The 20700-nt window shown below is 39.3% G+C and overlaps 1 non-coding gene across 1 annotated transcript; it reads right to left on the minus strand.

Moving 5' to 3' along the window:
* Positions 1-2783: 2783 nt before the first annotated feature.
* On the minus strand, positions 2784-2945 carry LOC121466247. Its single transcript, XR_005976732.1, has one exon. It is a non-coding gene; the product is annotated as a U1 spliceosomal RNA (small nuclear RNA).
* Between the last annotated feature and the right edge of the window lie 17755 nt (positions 2946-20700).

Below are 20700 nucleotides of genomic sequence, written 5' to 3' on the forward strand. Positions count from 1 at the left end.
GAGATTAGTCCAGCTGTCCATCAAAAAAATGGATGAATAAATAAAATGCAGTAAATCCTGAAGAAGATTGAAGTTATGTTTTTTACAAGAAAACAGAAGGAATTGGAGGTTATCACCTTAAGGAAATTAAGCCAAACTCAGAAGAATAAATCCTGCATGATTCTTCAGAAGCAGAATCTAGATCTTTTTTAAAATGGACATAAAAATAGAGAAAAGAGATGAGTATAAAAGGGAGAGCAAGCAATACAACATAAATAGAATAAAAATATTCATGTGAGTGTATGAAGATATCAGAATAAATTCATTATATATTACTAATATAAAACTATTAAATATTATTATCATAAAACTGAAAAGTAATGATCAAGAAAATGAGTCTTATCAATGTGAAGGCCTAGCTCTTATCCGCTACAAAAAATGCCTTGGATGACTAATATTATGAGAGAAATCAAAAAGAACAAACACTTTTGGGGCCCAGTTGGTTGAAAGTGAGGTCACCTTTAAGAGATGAGACATGTGAGAAACCAATAAAGAATAAATGGCAATGAAAGTGAATAATTATGATAATGAATTTGTAAGACTCCCAGAATTTATAGAACTCTTACAACTGAAATCCATAAAAGTATTTTCGTGTCTATATACTTATCCTCTCACCTCCCACACAAACAGTCCTGGTCTTGAAGGATATTACTCATGAGAGAATAGGAAGGTGTGTGTTTACAATGTTAAAAGAAACGTGATTGCATTTGCATGAAACAAATGCAGGAAGGAATACATGGATGAAAAATTAGATAGTCAGACAGACACATAGACAGCAGACAGATGGATGGAAAGAAGGAAGGAAAGAAAGAAGGAAGAAAGGAAGGAAGGAAGAAAGGAAGGAGTGATCAGAAAAGATATACAAAGTGAGAATCCCCCAGCTCAATCCTGCAGGAAGCTAGAATCAGAATGATTTGTTGAAGTTAAAAGGCTTGTATGAGTGGGACGGGAAAGTTTACATCACAATGGAGAGTCAAAGATAGATACCTGGGGCACATATGAAGAAGGACATTCCAAGGACAGAAGAAAGATGGACTGCAGATACCCCTGAAAAGCATGGGGTGGTCTGAGTCAACACTGGAGGATCTGACTTGAAATTGCAGGGTGGGGCTACTGCTTCTGTGTGGTCTTACAGAGAAATCTATACACACATTCCAAGGGGCTCCGGGCCTTCATCTCCTGAGATCCCATCTGGAAAGTTAGTTAGAGCATCCAGACTTGCAAAGAACACTCAGGTCTCTGGAAGATCAGAGGTCCTGAGGCCTTTAGTTCTGACTTCTGTTATGTACCAGAACTACTGAGCTTCAACCCACTTAACCAAAATATGCTTTTAGCCTAAAGTTCCCACAGCTTCACTAAACACAAAGTACAGTCTTCAAAAGTAAACTGGATCACATATGAATAGCAATTCCTTCCAGATCAATGAATTACCATGCCTCGGCCGTGTGTGGCCAACACTTCTGTCAGGCCACCAAAGGAAAAATAAAACAAGTGTGACTAATTGCAATTAGAGAGAACAATGACCCAGAAACACCCTTTGTGGGAGGGAGATAGCTGTTGTTGAGGTTTTGTCTCCAGAGAGTTCATACCCAGTCTCTCCACGTTTCTACGCCGCTGACTTAGCAGGGGCCCCGCTTCTTGAATTCTCCTCTGTGCTTGCATAGCTGTTCTTCCTTTTCCTGTATTCACAAAGTCGCCTCTACAATGTCCTGTGCACGCATTTCTGAGTCTCAAGCTACTTTCCAGTTGGCAGAAGGGAAGGTGAATCTGTTAGCCGGTAGATGCAGACTCTTCTAGAAATCCATAACATGTGAACTCAAGTTTCTCTAGAACGGTGGTTATCAACCCTTTAATACAGTTCCACATGTTGTTCTGAACTCCAACTGTAAAATTATTTTCATTGCTACATTATAACTGTAATTTTGCTACTCTTAGAAATGGTAATATATATATTTTTGGACATAGAGGTTTGTCAAAGGGTCTCAACCCACAGACTGAGAACCACTGCTCTAAAAATTGTCACACCATAACAGGGCACCACGTAAAGAGAAGACGAAATTCTAAGCAGAGGCTTGCTGAGGTTCTGTTTGTGGGAAGCAAGACAAGCAGTGTGGATCTGATCAAATTGATGTTCCGTTACCTCAGAGCCTCCCTTTTTGTTCAGAGCCAAGCTGATTGTCCAACTAAACTGTTCTCTGTTTTGGGGAAGCCCCAGTCATGGAGTCACAGTGTGTTGGTCATTAACACCATCTGCCAAATATCTCTAAGTTTTCCAAGACGTGCACTGTGGTAAGAATGCACTTCCCCCTCTCTTGTTTGTTTATAGCATACCCTTTTGGTTGCTCTTGTGATTACCTTTGTCCATAAACTATGAGAAATATCATTGCCAACACAGGCGGGGACTTCCAGAGTGGAAGCATCTCCCACCTTCCCTTCACTGCTCCTACCACAGGAAATCATGCGTTTCACTGGCTAGAAGCAGTGAACAGGGATGAGGAGCCGAGCAGCCTACTCCTCTGCTTAACCGTACCAGGAACAAGTAGGAAAAGGAAATACACCTGTGCTCTTTCTGACCATTGAGATCTCACGGAGGCTTTGTTCCTGTAGCATAAGTTAATCTGTCGAAATGGCTCCACAGATTTCTTGCAGCACTGACTGTCTTAGTTGCTTTTTGGTTTTCCCTTCTTTTCTTTTCTTTCATTTTTTTCTTCCTTTCTTGGTTCCTTTTTCTTTTCTTTTTTTTTCTGGGGGGAGCTTGAACTCAATCCCTCAACTATCACAAATTATATAGTCAAATTTCTTGAATTTGGGGAAATTTGGGTTCAATACATCTGGAGCACAAAGGACAATCCTGGTCTGGGAAAACCAGCTTTGTGATCATGTCACTTACCCTGCCAGATAAGTATTTTAGTTTATTTTCTATTGCTGTGACAAAACACCATGAACAAGGAAACTTCTATAAGAAAGGATTTAATTCTGCTTACAGTTTTAGAGGGTGAGGGTCCATGACGGCAGAGCAAAGGCATGGTGGGGGGAGCAGAGGAAGTCCCTGTGTGTTCTTGACATGTGAAGAACCCCAGCCTAGCATCAGACCCACAGGAAAATAATAAAGCCTTCCCACTGGGGTGTGACTCAGAGGGATGGCAAAGTCTTTCTCTGGCCCATGTACGGATGCCAATGGTGTGTGCAGAAAATTTCCATCATAGGTCTCTCTCCTTCCCCTTGGTATTTCCCTACAGAGACTACTCTCACTGACATTAGCTAAACCCACCTCCTCCATTCAGTTGTCTAACAGAAACCCCCACCTGTTTGTCCAATTGTTTGCACTAACCTTACCTCCTTATTTGAATGTATATTTTACACACCCCAAGCTTCCTGGATGCTGCAGTTTCTCCATCAGAGAGTACAGTCCACACCCAATCTCTGTTGTGTGTGTGTGTGCACATGTGTCTGTGTTCATCCTTTTCCTACTCCATTGAAGTCCATCTCTGGAACCATACTGGCCATGGCAGCATGGCAGCAGGAATAACTGAGAAGTCACATATTTTGTGACATATTTGCCTGTCTTCAATGACAAAGAAAATGTACAGGGGATGGTGGGACATTTTTGAAACCTTAAGCTTGCTCCCAGTGACACAACTCTTCCAACTAGGCCCCACCTCTTAATCCTTCCCAAACAGTCAATAGCTGAGAACCAAGTATTCAAATACCTGAGTTTTATGGGAGACACCACGTTAGCACATTCCACTTCCTTCCCCCCATAGTCTCATGATCATACATAAAGCAATATGCATTAAGGCCAACTGCAAATGTCTTCACAGTCTTTCATGGTCTCAATACTTTTAAAAGTCCAAAGACTTCTCTGACACTCCAAGCAATCTCTTTACTGCAGCCCTGATGGAGGAAGGTCATTGGTAATAAACAAACTGCCTTGGCCCATTTTGATAGGCCATCCCTTAGGTGGGTGGAGTAGGCAGAACAGAATGCTGGGAGGAAGAAGAAGTGAGCTCAGAAATCATGCAGCTCCTCTCAGAGGCAGACGCCATGAAGCAAGCTGCCAGGTCAGACATGCTGAATCTTTCCTGGTAAGACTGATGCTACACAGATGATTAGAGATGGGTTGATCGGGATATGAGAATTAGCCTGTAAGGGCTAGAGTTAATGGGCCAAGCAATGCTTAAAAGAATACAATTTGTGTGTTGTTATTTCGGGTAAAGCTAGCTGGTGGCGGGAGTTGGGTGGCAGAATGCAGCCCCACAGCTCTTACAACAGAATGGTGCCCAGACGTGTGGACAACTGAATCCATTGAAAGCCTGAGAAAGCTTGGGAAAGAGTAAAGCATGTTTTCTTGGTAGCAACAATTTCTCTGGTCTACAGAGGCAAGCAAGCACTCTCATCTAAGAGAGGCTTCCTGACTCAGCTTTAGCTGCAAAACCCTGCAGCTCTTTAAAAGGTCCTGCCAAGAAACACTTAAACAGTGTTGACGAAAAGCTGAACGCATGCTTTTCGGTTTTCAGCCATAGCAGGAAAAAAGCTGCGCCGTTTAAAAATGCCAGCTTTCTGGGCTGTCCTGCCAGGGCAAACTCTGACTCTTTTACGCAGGCGGTTTGTGTGCTTTACAAGCACAGGCTGCTAAAGCTCGCTTGCTGGCAGGGACCTTGAAATGCCATAGAGTTGTGGCGATAAACATGGCGACAGCCTGTTTCTCTGCCATGAGGCTGGAAAGCTAAGGAATGGGCTGAATCCAGCCGCCAAAGCCACAGCTTTAGTCCTACCAATATTGCTTGGTAAATTAAAGACTCATGTGGTCAAAAAAGAGACATATACAAGTAAAAGAAAGATTCAAAGTCAAAGAAAATGTTTAAATGATTTACATTGTGTTAAAAATATATGCAAGCTAAAAGTTAAAGTTCTTAAAATTAAAAAATGGAAGAAAGAAAGGAGTTGGGTGTGGTAGTACATACTTTAATCCCAACACTTGGGAGGCAGAGGGAGATTGACCTCTGTGACTTCAGGGTGTGGTAGCACATGCCTTTAATCCCAGTGCCCAGAAGGCAGAGACAAATGGATCTCTGTGAGTTCAAGGTGTAGTAGTTTACACCTTTAATCCCAATGCCTGGGAGGCAGAGACAGGCGGATCTCTGAGAGTTCAAGAACAGCCTGGTCTACAGAGTTATTCCAAGACAAAGATATACAGAGAATATAAAATAAAAGTAAAAATAAACAAAATAGAGTTAAAATAAAGCCGTACAAAGATGGAAAATAAACAGAGAATTTTGATACTGTATGCTATTATGCTCTCTTAGAATTGTTTGAATGCTGAGGAAGGAGCAACAGCTGCTAAAAGATATTTGTTTATAAATGCTGCTGAACTAATCCAACATAGATATTTTGAAAATGCCTTGACTTTGAAATTTGGATCTAAGGACATGATGCTTTGGAAAGGAGCTTCTTATTTTGTTTTCACAGAGAGTGAGAGTTTGTGGATCACTTGTATCCCAATATGGTATGATGGACCACACCCTCCTGAAGGGTTGCTGTGAACACCTTCAGAAAATTGCTTTGCTCAACTGCCAACTGAGATGAAGCTAGCACACAGGTTATACCATGAAAGACCTAATTAACGACTCCTCCATTCAGCAGGAAGCAGTTTGGAGAGAAATAACTGCGCCCATGTTCCTATATATTGTTTATAAATGTTCTTTTACATTTAAAGGGGATATGATATAGGTATGAATAATTTGCATTGGTATGGATTTTAAGGTCAATTTTGTTATATGTATATGTATTTCTGATCTTGATTAAGGTATTGTGATTGTGTAGTTCACTTAAAAATGTAATGTATATAGGATGTTAATAGATAATCATAATAGTCAAATTGTAGTCATGTTAGTTAAGATTTTCTAGATGTACATTGGTATATTTTATATAGGCATTCTTCATATCTTTCAAAGATTATAGAATATGGCATTTTAAATGTTTTAATAACTTAGGGTTTTTCATGACAATGAGACATGTCTGCTCCTGGAAACACCTATCTACTTCGAGAAGAAGATGGGCATCGAAGAGGATCCTTATGGAGTTTGATAGCCATTTGGGCAAGAAACTGCTCTAGCCTGTACTATTGCATAAACTGGACACAGAGAACCCACAGAGAGAGGACTACTGAACTTGCCTAAAGGTGAGATGATCTTTCGGGGTTCCTGATTCATGAAGGAGTCTGCGAGACATTCTGCAGGACACAGCAGATAGTGACTGAACTGACTTTGAAATTTCCTGCTTCACGGAAATGTCTCTGGATACTATGGGCCTGTAGACTTATGATGGATGCACCAACGGTACAGAGAAACTTTGGGTGACTGTCCAGGCAGCGAGATGTCTCTGTTATTTTTAGAGTTTGAAAGTTGCTTATTTCTTGTTTTCTTAGGTAATATTGTATCTTTCTGGAGTCTTTGATGGAGTTGAAGAATAGTTAGTTATAGTTATAGTTTTCCTTAGTTATGATAAAGATAAAATAGATGTAAATATTGTAATTTTTACTTGATAACTGTTTTGTTATATGTAATTTTGCTATGTTAAAGTTAAAGCCTTTCCTTTTTGTTTAAACAGAAAAAGGGGAAATGATGGAGGAAGGTCATTGGTAATAAACAAACTGCCTTGGCCCATTTTGATAGGCCATCCCTTAGGTGGGTGGAGTAGGCAGGACAGAATGCTGGGAGGAAGAAGAAGTGAGCTCAGAAATCATGCAGCTCCTCTCAGAGGCAGACGCCATGAAGCAAGCTGCCAGGTCAGACATGCTGAATCTTTCCTGGTAAGACTGATGCTACACAGATGATTAGAGATGGGTTGATCGGGATATGAGAATTAGCCTGTAAGGGCTAGAGTTAATGGGCCAAGCAATGTTTAAAAGAATACAATTTGTGTGTTGTTATTTCGGGTAAAGCTAGCTGGTGGCGGGAGTTGGGTGGCAGAATGCAGCCCCACAGCTCTTACAACACAACCCCCTGTAAAACCAAAGGGCAAATCATATACTTCCAACGTACAATGACACAGAACATACATTGCCATTCCAAAATAAAAATCAGGGCATTATTTAAAAAGACAGAAACACAACAGGGAAAAACTATAAATCCTGCAGCTCTATGTTCAAGCAAAAAGGACTTAGATGTCCCTGTCCTTATAACATTTTTGCTTGAAATACCCATCTCCCTCTCAGGCTTGTTATACTCTTTGTGTGCAGCTCTCCTTGATAGAGACGTGTCCAACATTTTAGGATCTCCAACTTAATTCAGGCACCGGTTCAATCAATAGCATTTCAGGGCCTCTTGCTCCCTCAAGTCCTTCATGCAGAAATGTCCTTGCCACACATTTCCTGGCCTCAGAAGCTCTTCTTAACTACAAATAAAGATTCCATAACTTCTTTACTCATGTATCCTTCGTGACTGTAAAGCCAGAACCGCATGGATAATTTAACAAGATTGGCTGCCCACTTAGGATGGAGCCTGGCTCCCTTGATCCATATTTCCAGTGGCTTTCTTTTGTTTTGAGGAATGGTTGGAAGCTTGTATGGGTGGTGTCTTGCTCTGAGGGCACCCTTGTTCAAGTCCTTTGTAGGTCAGGCCTCTCCTCAATCTCTGTATCTCTTTCAGCACAAGCCTAAGCTCCAACATCACATTTCCTAATGCTCTTTTTCTCTTCAAGCTGAGCCTTCAACATTTCCTGTTGTCAGTCCTTAGTAGAGTTAAGTGCCAAATAGGCAATTGTAATTTTGATCCATAAATAAAATTATGGAAATAGAGTTAAATGTGACCTAAGTATGTTGTATTCTCATTATAAAAGCCTAGAGATAAGTGGGTGTCTTAGTTAGGTTTCTATTGTTGTAAGAAAGCACAATGACCAAAAACAACATGGAAAAGAAAGGCTTTATTTCATCTTACATTTCTGTATCTCAGTTCATCATCCAAGGATGTCAGGGCAGGAGCTAAAGGCAGAAACCTGGAGGTGGGGACCAAAGCATAAGCCAAGAAGGGGTGGGTGCTGTCTACTGGCGTGTTAGGTCTGCTCTCTCATACCATCCAGGACCCCCTGCCAAGTGCAGCACTGCCCACAGTGAGCTGGGATACCCTACAACAATCATTAATCAAGAAAGTGTCCTACAGGCTTACCTACAGGCTAATCATCTAAAAGCCATTTTCCCCATTAAGAGTCAAGGGACTAAGGATGGATGTTCCAGGTCAAAGTCTTCAGTCAAGACAGAAGAGAGGTTAAGAATGGTCCTAGTTACATCCCTTACCTTATGCAAATGTAAAAATCCTTAAAACCTTCCCTAGAAAAATCCCAATTATAGCTCATTGACCAATAGTTCAATAATATCTACTTCAGTCTGTAAGGAAGAAAATGTCAAGAACTGTGATGGAGCTCGGACGTTTTCTGCCCTTTCTTTGTGATTCCAAAGGGTTCTGATAATAATATTTATAGTTTTTTATAGTACACATATACGATTAAAATAATTTTTGTATTGTTAGCAACTTTATCTTCTTTGTTTTTCTTCCCATAAATTCTTTCAGAGATTCATGATGGTGCTGAACATTTGCCTGCTGTGCTGGCTAGTTTTATGTCAATGCCTCACAAGCTAGAGTCATCAGAGGAGGGAGTTTCAGTTGAGAAAATTCCTCCATATTATAAGACTGTGGATAAGCCTGTAGAGCATCTTCTTAATTGACTGATGTGGGAGGGTCCAACCCATTATGGGTAGAGCAATCCCTGGGCTGGTGGACCTGGGTTGTATAAGAAAGCAGGCTGAACAAGTCATGAGGAGCAAGTCAGTAAGCAGCACTCCTCCATGGTCCCTGCATCAGCTCCTGCCTCCAGTGTTCTGACTTGCCTGAATTCCTGTCCTCACTGCTTTTGATGACAAACTGTGACTAAAATAAATCATTCCTCCCAAAATTGCCTTTGGTGATGGTCTTTAATTATAGCAATAGGAACCCTAAATTTAATAATAAGCTTGTCCTTTAGGTATTAGGATAATAGGAGCTGCAGGATGACTTTGTTCAGCTAAACACTTTGGCAGAACAGGCCAGAATCACTCATGCCATGTACCCCAAAAAGCAGTCTGTGGAATAAGTTTTGAGTGAAATCTTTTAATTCTATAAAAGTAATGATATTTCCAATATTTTTAGACAAGGAAAAGAAGATTTGAGGATTATTTTATTTAACTTGGTGACTATGCTTATTTAAAATAATATTTGACTTGATGTAGATGAATTTTTAATATAGATTTGTTTATATGTATGTGTACATGTATGCAAATATGAGTTTTATGTGCATTACTTTATATAGATATTCACAGAGATCAAAGGGCATCAGATACCCTGGAACTGGAGCTATAAAATATTGTGAATCACCAGATATGAATGCCGACAATTGAACCCAAGTCCGCTGCAAGACTAGTAAACAATATTAGCCACTCACAGATCTCTTGAGACACCACAACTGAGCTTTTAAATGTGTGTACCCCATGGTCTCAGAGCTGTCTGTGTCATAATCTGCCCTGTATTAAAATAAAAATTGAAAGCACCTTTAGATATGAGCCTGTGGTGGTTAAAATGAGAACAGCCCCCATAGGCTTATATATTTAAATGCCTTGTTCCAGGACTGTAAAAATGTATGGAAAGGATTAGGAGATGCGGCATGTTTGAGGACCAGCTTTGAAGTTTCCAAAGCTCAGATCATTCTCAGTTAGCACTCCCTCTTCTTCCCCCACCCTGTCTCACGCTGTTGTCTCAAGATAGAAGCTCATAGTTACTGCTCCAGTGCCATGTCTATCTGCCTGTCTCAATGTTCCTTGCCATGATGGCCACTGACTAACCCTATGAAACAAAGTTCTACTAAATTCTTTCATCTATAAGTTGCCATGATCGTGGTATCTTAGCACAGCAACAGAAAAGGAATTAAGACAGATCCTTGTTTATCAAGAGTGAAACTCTCGGACATTGCTTGGGAACCTGATGTTGCTTCTGTTCCAGAACAATCTCACAGCACAGCTCGTAGCCCAGATGCTGAAGTCCGCAGGTTTCTTCATTAATTCCCAAATTCATCCATAAAGGTTGTAATATTCTCTTACATTCTTGAGGAGTTCCATGATGAGTCACATTTTACATTTGGCTTTGAGTTTCTTTCTGATCCTGTGCTTTTCTGCTAAATCAAGGCTGATTTCTTTGAAATCCATGGTGTCAAAGGGGTAAATCCCACAGTCTCCCTCGTATCTTGAAAACTCCTATATTTATATCAAATATTTTAATGACATTGTGATTTTAATGTAATGTTTTGTTTGAATCAAGGAGTCAGGGGATGTATTTAAGGTGTCAAAAAAGAGGGAAGGGCACAGAAGTGAAAAATGATAGTCTCCTTCACTATTGTTCTTTGTTGCAAATTTCTCTTTGCTTTCCAGAAGCAACGTGGTTACATGGTCCTAGATTTTCCCTGTATATATACAAATGTATATACTCATACTCATGTGGATGCACTTATTGCTTATTGCACTATGGATGATAGAGGGGTGAAACTCATTATATCTGGTTCAACATCTGGGTTTTATTAACTGTTGGATGCTGCAACAAATGAAGGAATTCAAAGATGAAATTGCACTCTTATCTCAGCCGTGCTTTCTTCCTCTGATCACACACTTAGAGTCTCACATGGGAATACAGACACATTGTTCACTTAAATGGATCATGACCATAAGACAGAACAACTATCATTGTTCTGTAACTTTTTATTACCATCTAATTATTGTCTCATGTCTGAACATTCCACCATCTTATCCTTAATGAAGGTGTCACAGATTGACTGCTTCTATAATTTATAAAGCCATTCCTATGCCGATCAATGCTTAGCTTCTTTATAATATTCCCTATCAATAAAAGTATTTACAATTCATGTATTTTTGCATATATGACTGATTTCAAGAACTGGGAGCCAAAAGTTATACATATTTGCTTTCAACAAATAGCACCAATTAATTTTAAGAAGACCTTAGCAGTTACTTCCCACACTGTAGAAATGACTCCAAGATTCTTCAGTTTCACCAGCAGTAAAGAATAAATGAAATGAAAACAGGCATGTTAAAATATGCATTTGGTGTTTGCATCTCCAATTAGTGAAGTCCCATTTCAAATCCTACTTCCTGGTGTGATTTTAAAAGCACAAAATCTTAAACATAACTAGCACACATCAAAGGTTAACTGGGATTATACTTGTATTCATTATATTTATGGACTAATTCCTGTAACTGAGAGAAGCAAAATTCTAATGGGTTAATTAATTTTGTCTTTGTTTGTCTGTTTTAAGATTAGGTCTTGCCGAGCAGCCCAGAGTGGCCTCAAACCCACAATCCTCCTGCTCAGCCTCCCAAAGGCTTGACTCAAAGATACCACCATGCCTGACTGGCTCAATAGACCCTGGAATTTTAGCTCTTCTCACACAACAGAATAAAAATGGATAGTTTGAACGGATGAGGCAGATCTGTGACACACAGTGTCTCTGAGATTCAGATTCCTTCAAGTTGATTGTTGTATTCTGCAACACAAATAAAGCTATATACAGAAAGAATTTTGAGGATTTTTGCCTGCGGTTAACATTCATACCCAGATGTGTTACCTCTGCTGCCATCCTATAAATAAGAACTTAGTTATCTGCAAGGGGAGCTGGAAGGTAGGATCTGCTTCACAGATCTGTGTCCAAATACAACTCTGTTTCCAGGAGGAGAGGTAGAAGCGATTTGGCTGAAACTATCATGCTCACTAGTTAAATCCCCGAATGTTACAGTATGATTCAAACTATTAGACAAAATTGAGAAGATGGCATTTCTTAAAGTTAAACCAAGAAGAAGATAAAATTGCTTTTTCAAAGGGGCTTTTAGTGAGACGGAAAGATGGCACAATGGTTAAGAGCATGTCCTGCTCTTACTGAGAACCTGAGTTCAGTTTCCAGCACCCACATTGGAGAGCTTGTCACTGCCTGTAACTCCAGGTCCAAGCAATCCAATGCCTCTGTTCTCTCCCCCTGGCATCCACACTCATGTGTGTGCACATGTGTGCAAGAGAGCATGCGTATACACTCACACAATTAAAAAAATAAAATTTTAAAAGATTTTTAACATGAATTACATAGAACTCTTCAAACACTGCTTCTTAAATATGTTTACTCCTATTGTGGGCACTTATGAGTATACAACTCTCCTAAGCTCCATAACTCTCCTATGAATGTGGCAATGATTTAGAACAAAGTTGTTGTGACAAACTAATTATTGTACCCCTTTCTCCAATCTGTGTCAGCTTCATCTTGTGATTGTTCAACTTTAGCTCATCTTTTTAAAAAAGGCTAAACAAAAACAAATTGGTGATTGCTTAAGTTTTTGAAATCAAGAACATATAAACTTAAGAGAAGTCTGGTATCTATAAATAAAATTAACCAAATATGTGCTCTGCAGTAGGGAGAAGTCAATTCCAAAACCTGGGGTGGAGAATAGAGAAAGCCATAATCTTCTCTAGTTGGACGTCAGCCTGGACTATAAGACATGCCTAATTCCTGTCTTGTTGGCACAATGAACGAATTTAGCTAAAGCACACAAAGGGGCCTTTATTGTTTTCTGGAAGATGATAAGACCAGTTGAATAGTTTAATGCTGCTTCTGGCACTGGGATACTGAGCACTGGCAAGTCAAAGGGAGTCATAAAATTGGCCACGTGAAACAGACCCTTTAGAAATATAGTAATGACAAAAATGTAAGACATAAATGTGGTCAGGATGCACTGCTGGAGATGTTACCATAGCTTTAGACCTACCGTCCCTCTCTCCTGAGGCTGGGGTGATAGTATCAGATGGGCAGAGTGTCCACTATTAAATGCCAGTAAAGGCAATGTCAAGATTCAGCCTGCTGCCATGCTCTGTTCTCATAAACACAGGAGTCTATGGAATGCATGCATGAGCCAAGGACTGTGTAAAAGGTGATACAATAACTAAATACTCAACACCAAACAGAGAGGTGCAGGTACTTTAACTCTACCAGCTGGCTTCTTTAAGGACAGTCATAAGTAATAAGTGAATGTCATATAAAAAGAACCAAAGGATAAGAATGGATGAACAGCTTCATTAACCTATGATTATGAGAGCTTGGTGTTTTACAGCAACTTTGCTCACTTTGCTAGCGATGGTTTCACCTCTCTTCCAGCACCCCTTCTGGTCCTGCCCTGATTTGTTCCTTCCATCAGTGGTTCTCAACCTTCCTAATGCTAGGACCTTTAATACGGTTCCCCATGTTGTGGTGACTCCCAATAATAAACTTATTTTTGCTGCTACTTCATAACTATAATTTTATTACTGTAATGAATCGCAAGGTTAATATCTATCTGTCTTTTTCTGTGGTTTTAGATGACCCTTGTGAAAGGTTCATTCATCCTCCAAAGGGGTCACATGCCATAGGTTGAATACCACTGCTCTATCATGTTCAAAAAACACTATATACCTAGCTTTCTTATCTACAGATGGTATTTACTGCATATGTTAGCTTGCTACATGTTTCTTCTAAGGTTTGTCTCTGAAACTTCCTTTCACTTAGGTTCCTTTTTTTCTTTCCTCTAAGCTGTCATTTACCTTTCACCAAGGACTCATTAGTTACTCAATGAGAATGGTATAAGAAGAAAATTATGTCCAGGCCAACTATCTATCGTGGGGCCTGGCTTCTTGTCATAGGAACCCAGCTCTTTAGACTCCTGATAGTTCCTAACAGATTACTGATTCATGGATTCTAGTGATGCTCAGTGCAGAGAAGCAGGATTCAAATGGACAATCCCATATGCATGTGAGACTCAGTAGACAATTCAGTCCAGGTGGATGGTTTTGGAAAGCAGCCTATGATTCCACAGTGACACCTGTTCATCTGGCACGCCCTTTCCTGAGCGCGAGAGGTCTGTTTTCCTTTGAAATATTTATGGTGCTGAAACTAAAGGTCATTCAGTTCTTGTCTTTAACGTCATATGCTGATTAACACAGACACTTCAAATAATGAACTCATTTAAAGGTGCAGTATTTATATTCAGTCATGTGTCCTGTGTGTCTGGAAAAACAGAGTGAATGTCTGGGATCTTAAATATCAATAATCATTCAGTTTTAAATGTTTTCTTCAAATAATCACATGGCCATGTTTATGCTGCTTCATCAATGACTCCACAATCTTCTAGGCTGCCAAGACTCTGAAGAGCTCCAAATAAATTTCTTTACAGAACTGAAAGAGTACCTTTCCTTACAAGGTCCCGTCCCCCGATCCTGATTCTCAGAGACACATTAGTGGTCAAATTGATAAAAATAATTTTGGAAAATTTCACACAACTGTTTAGGTTTAAACAGTATTTACCTTAGAGAAAGAAAGAAAGAAAAAGGAGAGAGAGGGGGGAGGGAGAGAGAGAGAGAAGCATAAAAGGAATTTGTCATTTTGAAGACATGTTGGTGACTTTCCTGTTTTTTCCATGCCTTTTGCAATCTTTGTCAGCTGAGGTTTTCCATGAGCAGAGTGAGCACAATGTTCTCACATTCACTAGGTCTTTTGCTACTAGATCCAAGGGGCATTCCTCAGTCCCTAACATACAAGACCTCTACCTACAAAGTACACGGCTATACAAGAAACCAGAACAAACACAGTGCAAAATCAAGTCCCTCAGCTCGTGGAGTTGACTATGAAACCCAGAAATAATTCTCTGAAAACAGTTGCAACTAATGCTACGAAGAATAAGTGTGGCCTGCTGTGAAGACCTAAAGTGGAAAATGTTATCTGGTTGAAGATATCAAGGAAGTTTCTCTGAAAATATGTTTTCAAGTTTAATATTTAAAGTATGTTTGCTTACTAAAAGCTGATATACAGTAATGTGGGTAGCTTACCTCTCATTCAATCAAAAACATGAACTAACCAGTATGTTCACAGATATAGGCCACAATGAAGTTAATATTTAAATGTTTCATTGCACTTTGTTTATTTATTTTATGTGTGCATGTGAATATTCATGCCACGGTGCTCATGTAGAAGTCAAAGGAGAAATTGAAGGAGCTGGTTCTCTCTTTCCACCATGTGCGTCCCAGGGATTAAACTCAGGTCATCAGGCTTGGTGGCAAGTGCCTTCAACCACTGAGCCATCTTGCCAGCCTGACAGCTGACCTTTACAATAATAATCCTAGATTTAAAAAGAGGCCCAGGCACGTCTTGTTCATGGAGGTTACTATTTGGCTAGCATAGCTTTAATGGCAACTGTATACTAGCGTATAACACTTCTGAAAATGCCCTTCACATGTGGGTTATCAATACAGTTCTTCCCTTGCAACTTCGTCTTTTACACTTTCAGTTACCCAAACATCAACTGTAGCCTGAAAATGTTAAATGGGAATTTCCAAAAACAAGCAGTTCCTAAATTCAAGATAACAATATCAGTGTATTCTTATAACTATTCCTTTTTATACAATTGGTCATCATTTACTATACCTCACTTATAAATCAAACACTATAAAATGTGGTGAATAAAACAGACATGCCAAATAATGAAACTGTCTTTTAAAGACATGGGACCAATGTTCAGACATATGTCCTGTGTGTCACAAAAGAAAGGAAGTGTGCATCTGAGACCTGAAAGATCAGTCTTCATCCAATACTAAATGTTTTATTCAAATATTCACATGAAATTTTCTATGCTGCCCCTTCAGTGAGTCCACACAGCCAACCTGAGTACATTGCCTTATAATTTATGCTTACAAGAAGAAAACAGAGTACATAAAGGGGTTGGTTGGTACTATCTGTATTTTTAGGCACTAGTGGAGTGATTTGCAAGAAAAGATATCTTGTTTATACAAGAAGACTACTACATATTATTACCAGGCCATGCTCTCTCTTCTCTATGTAAATATATACTAAACTATTATGTCATTTAGTCTTTAGTAGATATATAGACATGAGCAGATTTTAGTCTATATATTTATATTGTTATATATGCACAAATTACACACATAAATATGTATATGTCAACTGAAATATCACAAATAAAGAGCTTACAATTAAGAAAGCATTCAGAGGTATTAAATAATTGCTTACCAATATGATATGTCTTTATTTGATAATGACAATGATATTTTAAATAAGCATTCTAAGCATCCATGAGTATCTACTATATATTAGATGTTGTGCAATGGACTTTCATCACCTATTGTTCAATCTCTGTAACAATGTGAGTTTATCTGTTAGCTTCTGTTACTAATGAACCACCCTGAGTGGAGTGTTACAGTGACTTATAACAGTAGACATACTTTAGCTACCAGTTGGGCAGGGTAACTATGAAGACTGGCCTCAACTAAGAAGCTCTGGTCTCAGCTTATCTCATAGATCTCAGGTGTATAAATTGAATGCAACGTATAATATTAAATAGCTCATATATACAATAAAACCGATTTCATGTGATATTGGGTACAAGAATAAACAGCGCCTCCGACCACCGTCTCTCCCATTATGCAGGGTACCATTTTCAGGCCTACTCACAGACAGACAAAATAGTTCCCAACTGTGAAGAGAAGATCAAAAGGTCCTTAAAGACCAGCTCAGAACATACAGCTGCCTCTTCTTACCTCCCACCCCCTGCCCTCCACCCTCCTACCACAGTATATCTACCAGCTCAAGACACACCACCTTACTCTGACCACAACACATAGACCTTAGCCAGCCACAGAAGTCTGAGCTTGATGAGTAAAGGAATAGAGTCCTTTTGTTGAGAAGCTCTTTGGGTCATGCTTCAAGATCATTAGTAAAGTAGAAGAAATCAGTCATTTTTCATAAGATGTCATGAAGTAATATGATTGGGTCCTATTTTGCAAATTACAAACCAAGACTGAAGAATAGCACACAGTGTCCAGCACAAAGCATATGTTCAATGAACATTATAAAAATAAAAAAATAAGATTGTGGATTGAACAATAAATGAATATTTAGATGGAGCTTTGATTCAGGCCTGGGTTACCTGTGCCCATGGATGGATGCCTTTCCTTTATTTTACTAGCTCCCAAATATAAACTCAAACAGAAAATGAAAGTTGAGGAATACCAGTTCAAAGTTAGCAAAATCTGATTCTCCATAGCTTGCTTCTCCTGCTGCTGGCCTTGAAAGATCTGTGAATGATATGATGACTTTAAGACATGTATAACCGTCTCTCCACCTTTCCATCTAGAAATAGTTTCCAGTCTACAGTGCTGAGAGTCTTCCTACATGAATATCACAGTACAAAAAGGCCAAGATAACTACAATCAATAGTCAAAATATCTGAATAGGAAAATTTGGTCAGAGCCAAGAATGATAGCTATAATACCAGCACTTGGAGACGGTGGCAGGAGGATGGCAAATTCAACAATAAATAAACATGTCGAAAGTTGCAGAGAAAGAAATCTCTGAATATCTATGTAAAATATAACTTTGTGTTTCAAATAAATGTGTATGTGAGTATAAAAAAAACAACAACAAAACAAAGAAAGCACCCAAATCCAGATCAATAACTACTGAAAAGCAGTAGAATGACCAAGTAGTTGAGCAGAAATGGGGTTGAGTCCCTATTCCCATCAGCACTCACATGTTGGTGGTAAACAGCAGCTGCTAAGTGGGCTTAAGGCCCACATAACAGAAGGGAACACATGCCTAGTACTACAAAACCTAACCAACTATCCAGGGCTAGTGAGGTCATGGATCTGAGAAGAGAATCTACCACTGCCACTATTCTAGACCAGCATAATCCCTTCCTACATTCTAAATTTCATCTTTATCCTCACAGCTAAGTATAGCTACCATCCCTCATCAAAGAAACTACTCTTTACACAGATGGAGAACATCATAGAAAACCTCAACTAGACACGATGCTGAGGTCAACGGATCCTGGACGCCCTGTCCCAGCTAGGGCTATGGGAACATGGGAGAAGAGGTCTGCTGTGAAACTCGCTCTCTTGGAAATGACCGGTGAAAGAAGTCCTGAGCAATACGGATATCAATAGACATGTCAACACAAGAAATGTATTATATATATAAAATGGTTATATGTATATAATTTAAGGAAAAACTAATGAGAACAGAAATGGAATCTTCAGGAAGTAATTAGATGCTGAAACCAGTAAACACATGGGAAAAGGTAAAATTCTTTTGATAACATTTTTCTCACTGATGAAGCTCTTTAAAAGAAAATTTTAATACAAAATCAGTAACAATGTATGGGGGTTGTAATAAATGTAAAGCATCTGAACATGATATGAAAATACAGGGAGGAAAAAGGTGAAGGATACTTCTAAATCCTTACATTTGGGGCCACAAAGGTGCCAATAAATCTTTTAAAAACCTATTCATATAAAATATATTCCTTGATCTCAAGATAACAAAACTCAAAAAATTGATGACAAAATTAATTTTTTATTTTTATTTTTTTTAAAAAATAGAACAATCCTTTATTATTATACATACCAATTCAAGTCCCTCCCCTCCTCCCAGTCCCTTCACTTACCCCCTTCACCCCCATCTACTCCACAAAGAGGGTAAGATACATTGCTCTGGGGAAGGTCCAAGGCACTCCCTACTATATCTATGCTGAGCATGGTATACAGCCAAAGAGATTAGGTTTCCTAAAAGCCATTGCAAGCAGTAGGGATAAATCCTGGTGCCACTACCAGTGGCCCCCAAGTCTGCCCCAGTTGTGCAACTGTCACCCACATTTAGAGGGACTAGTTTGGTTCTATGCTTGTTCCTTCCCAGTCTGTCTGGAGTTGGTGAGCTCCGATTAGCTCAGGTAGACTGTTTCAGTGAGTGAACCCTTCATGGTCTTGACCTCTTTACTCATATTCTCATTCCTTCCACTCTTCAACTGAACTTTGGGAGTTCAGTCCAGTGCTCTGATTCAGGTTTCTGTCTCTGTTTCCACAAGTTGCTGGATGAAGGTTCTCTGGTGATATTTAAGATATTCATCAGTCTGACTATAAGATAAGGCCAGTTTGGGTACCCTCTCCTCTGTTACTTAGGGTCTTGGCTGGGGTCATCCTTATGGACTCCTGGGAATTTCTCTAGAGCCAGGTTTGACATGATTAATTTTTAAAAGCCCCCAAATACTTGAAAATTTATAAAGCATGCTTCTAAATAACTAAATCACAAAATGGAATTTTTAAGCATTTAGTTTAATTAAAATTAAAATACAATGTAGTAACCTTTGTGGGATGCAGCTAACAAAAGTATTAGAGGGAAATTCATAGCATTGTACTTATATTCAAAAGAAGTTTTCAAATCAAAACGTCTAAGCTTACACCTTAATAAACTTCAAAGAGAATAATAAAGTAAGCTGATATTAAGTAGAAAGGTTCAGTATAAATGTTATAGGAGACCGGAACAAAAAAACGTAGAAGTAAATAAAACTGAGCTCTCAGTTTCAGATATAATTGCATCCAGCTCACAGTCAAATGAATGCATTCTCTGGACATGTTATCAAGTCATATTCATGCAACGTCATCACTAATTACCAAGGGGTATTCTTGGGCAATGTTCTCCCCATTTATCCTTATTTGTAAGAGAAAATCCATTTTTCTTCCTATTTAAAGAAAAGGCCAGCACAAAAAAAGAAGTCTGTATCCGCTAATCCAACTGAAAAGTAGAACACTCCGCAAACAGGAGCTTTCTGTGGGATACATACTTAGGTTCTGTGCTAAATACGGCTTGCCAGGAAAAGGCTGAGCCCTTTGGGACTGTGTAGGTGATGTCTTTGCCTGGGAAGTCTGAAATGAAGCAGAGGACTGGTTCTGCCTTCCATCTGAAAACAACATTTTCTCTCAGTCTCTAAGCATGCAACTAAAGAGTCTTGCTTTAAAAACTGTTTGGATGAACCATTTTTCCATTTCGAAGACCCTGCAACACAGGCAAATAAAAGGAAACACAGACTCCAGCCCAAACACCGAGGTGGTGGTTTTAAGACCGTCATGGGTGCTCATAAGGAGATGGTCAGTTCTCTTAAGTTTCACTGTCTCAGCTGCTAAGTGACTAAGCCCCCAAAGTTGTTACGTTCTCCTTGAGAACAAAAGAGCCTGTCCCAACACACACTATTTTAAGATCCTCTGTTCATGCTTGTAAAAAGCTTTTATTTTCAGACACTCCAGCTGGAAATCTCCACTGACCACACAGTGGTTCACTCTGAAAAATGCTGTCAAGAGCAAATTCCTTGAATCTATATTTCTTCCCTCGAAAAGACCGAGTTGTTATGATTTTCTCAGTGAGGTGTGGCAGCTGCCTCTGTACCAAGGCACAACCCGAGGAAACTCACACAGCTCAGTGGTTGCGCAGTTTATACTTAACCATTGAGCAAGTTAAGCATTTTGGTCTTGAATTCCAGTGTGGCCCAAGGAATGTTAGCTGTCTCTTTTTCCAAATCTGTGGCGTTCACACAACCCAGTCAAGTCCCTTACACTGGGGTTCATATAATTTCCCATGTATTTGGAGAATGTTTCGTGTGTGGCAACTTGGTAAGCTCATCATTGTTTGGCTTCTTCCAAGCTACACTTTGTTAAGTTTCATATCAGTGAGTTTTTCCACTTCTTCTGTCTAGTGGAAGTCTTTTTC

Source organism: Microtus oregoni, unplaced genomic scaffold (assembly GCF_018167655.1).
Source record: "Microtus oregoni isolate MIOR12 unplaced genomic scaffold, Mior012 000032F_ref0000030, whole genome shotgun sequence".
In the NCBI taxonomy this organism is placed as follows: domain Eukaryota; kingdom Metazoa; phylum Chordata; class Mammalia; order Rodentia; family Cricetidae; genus Microtus; species Microtus oregoni.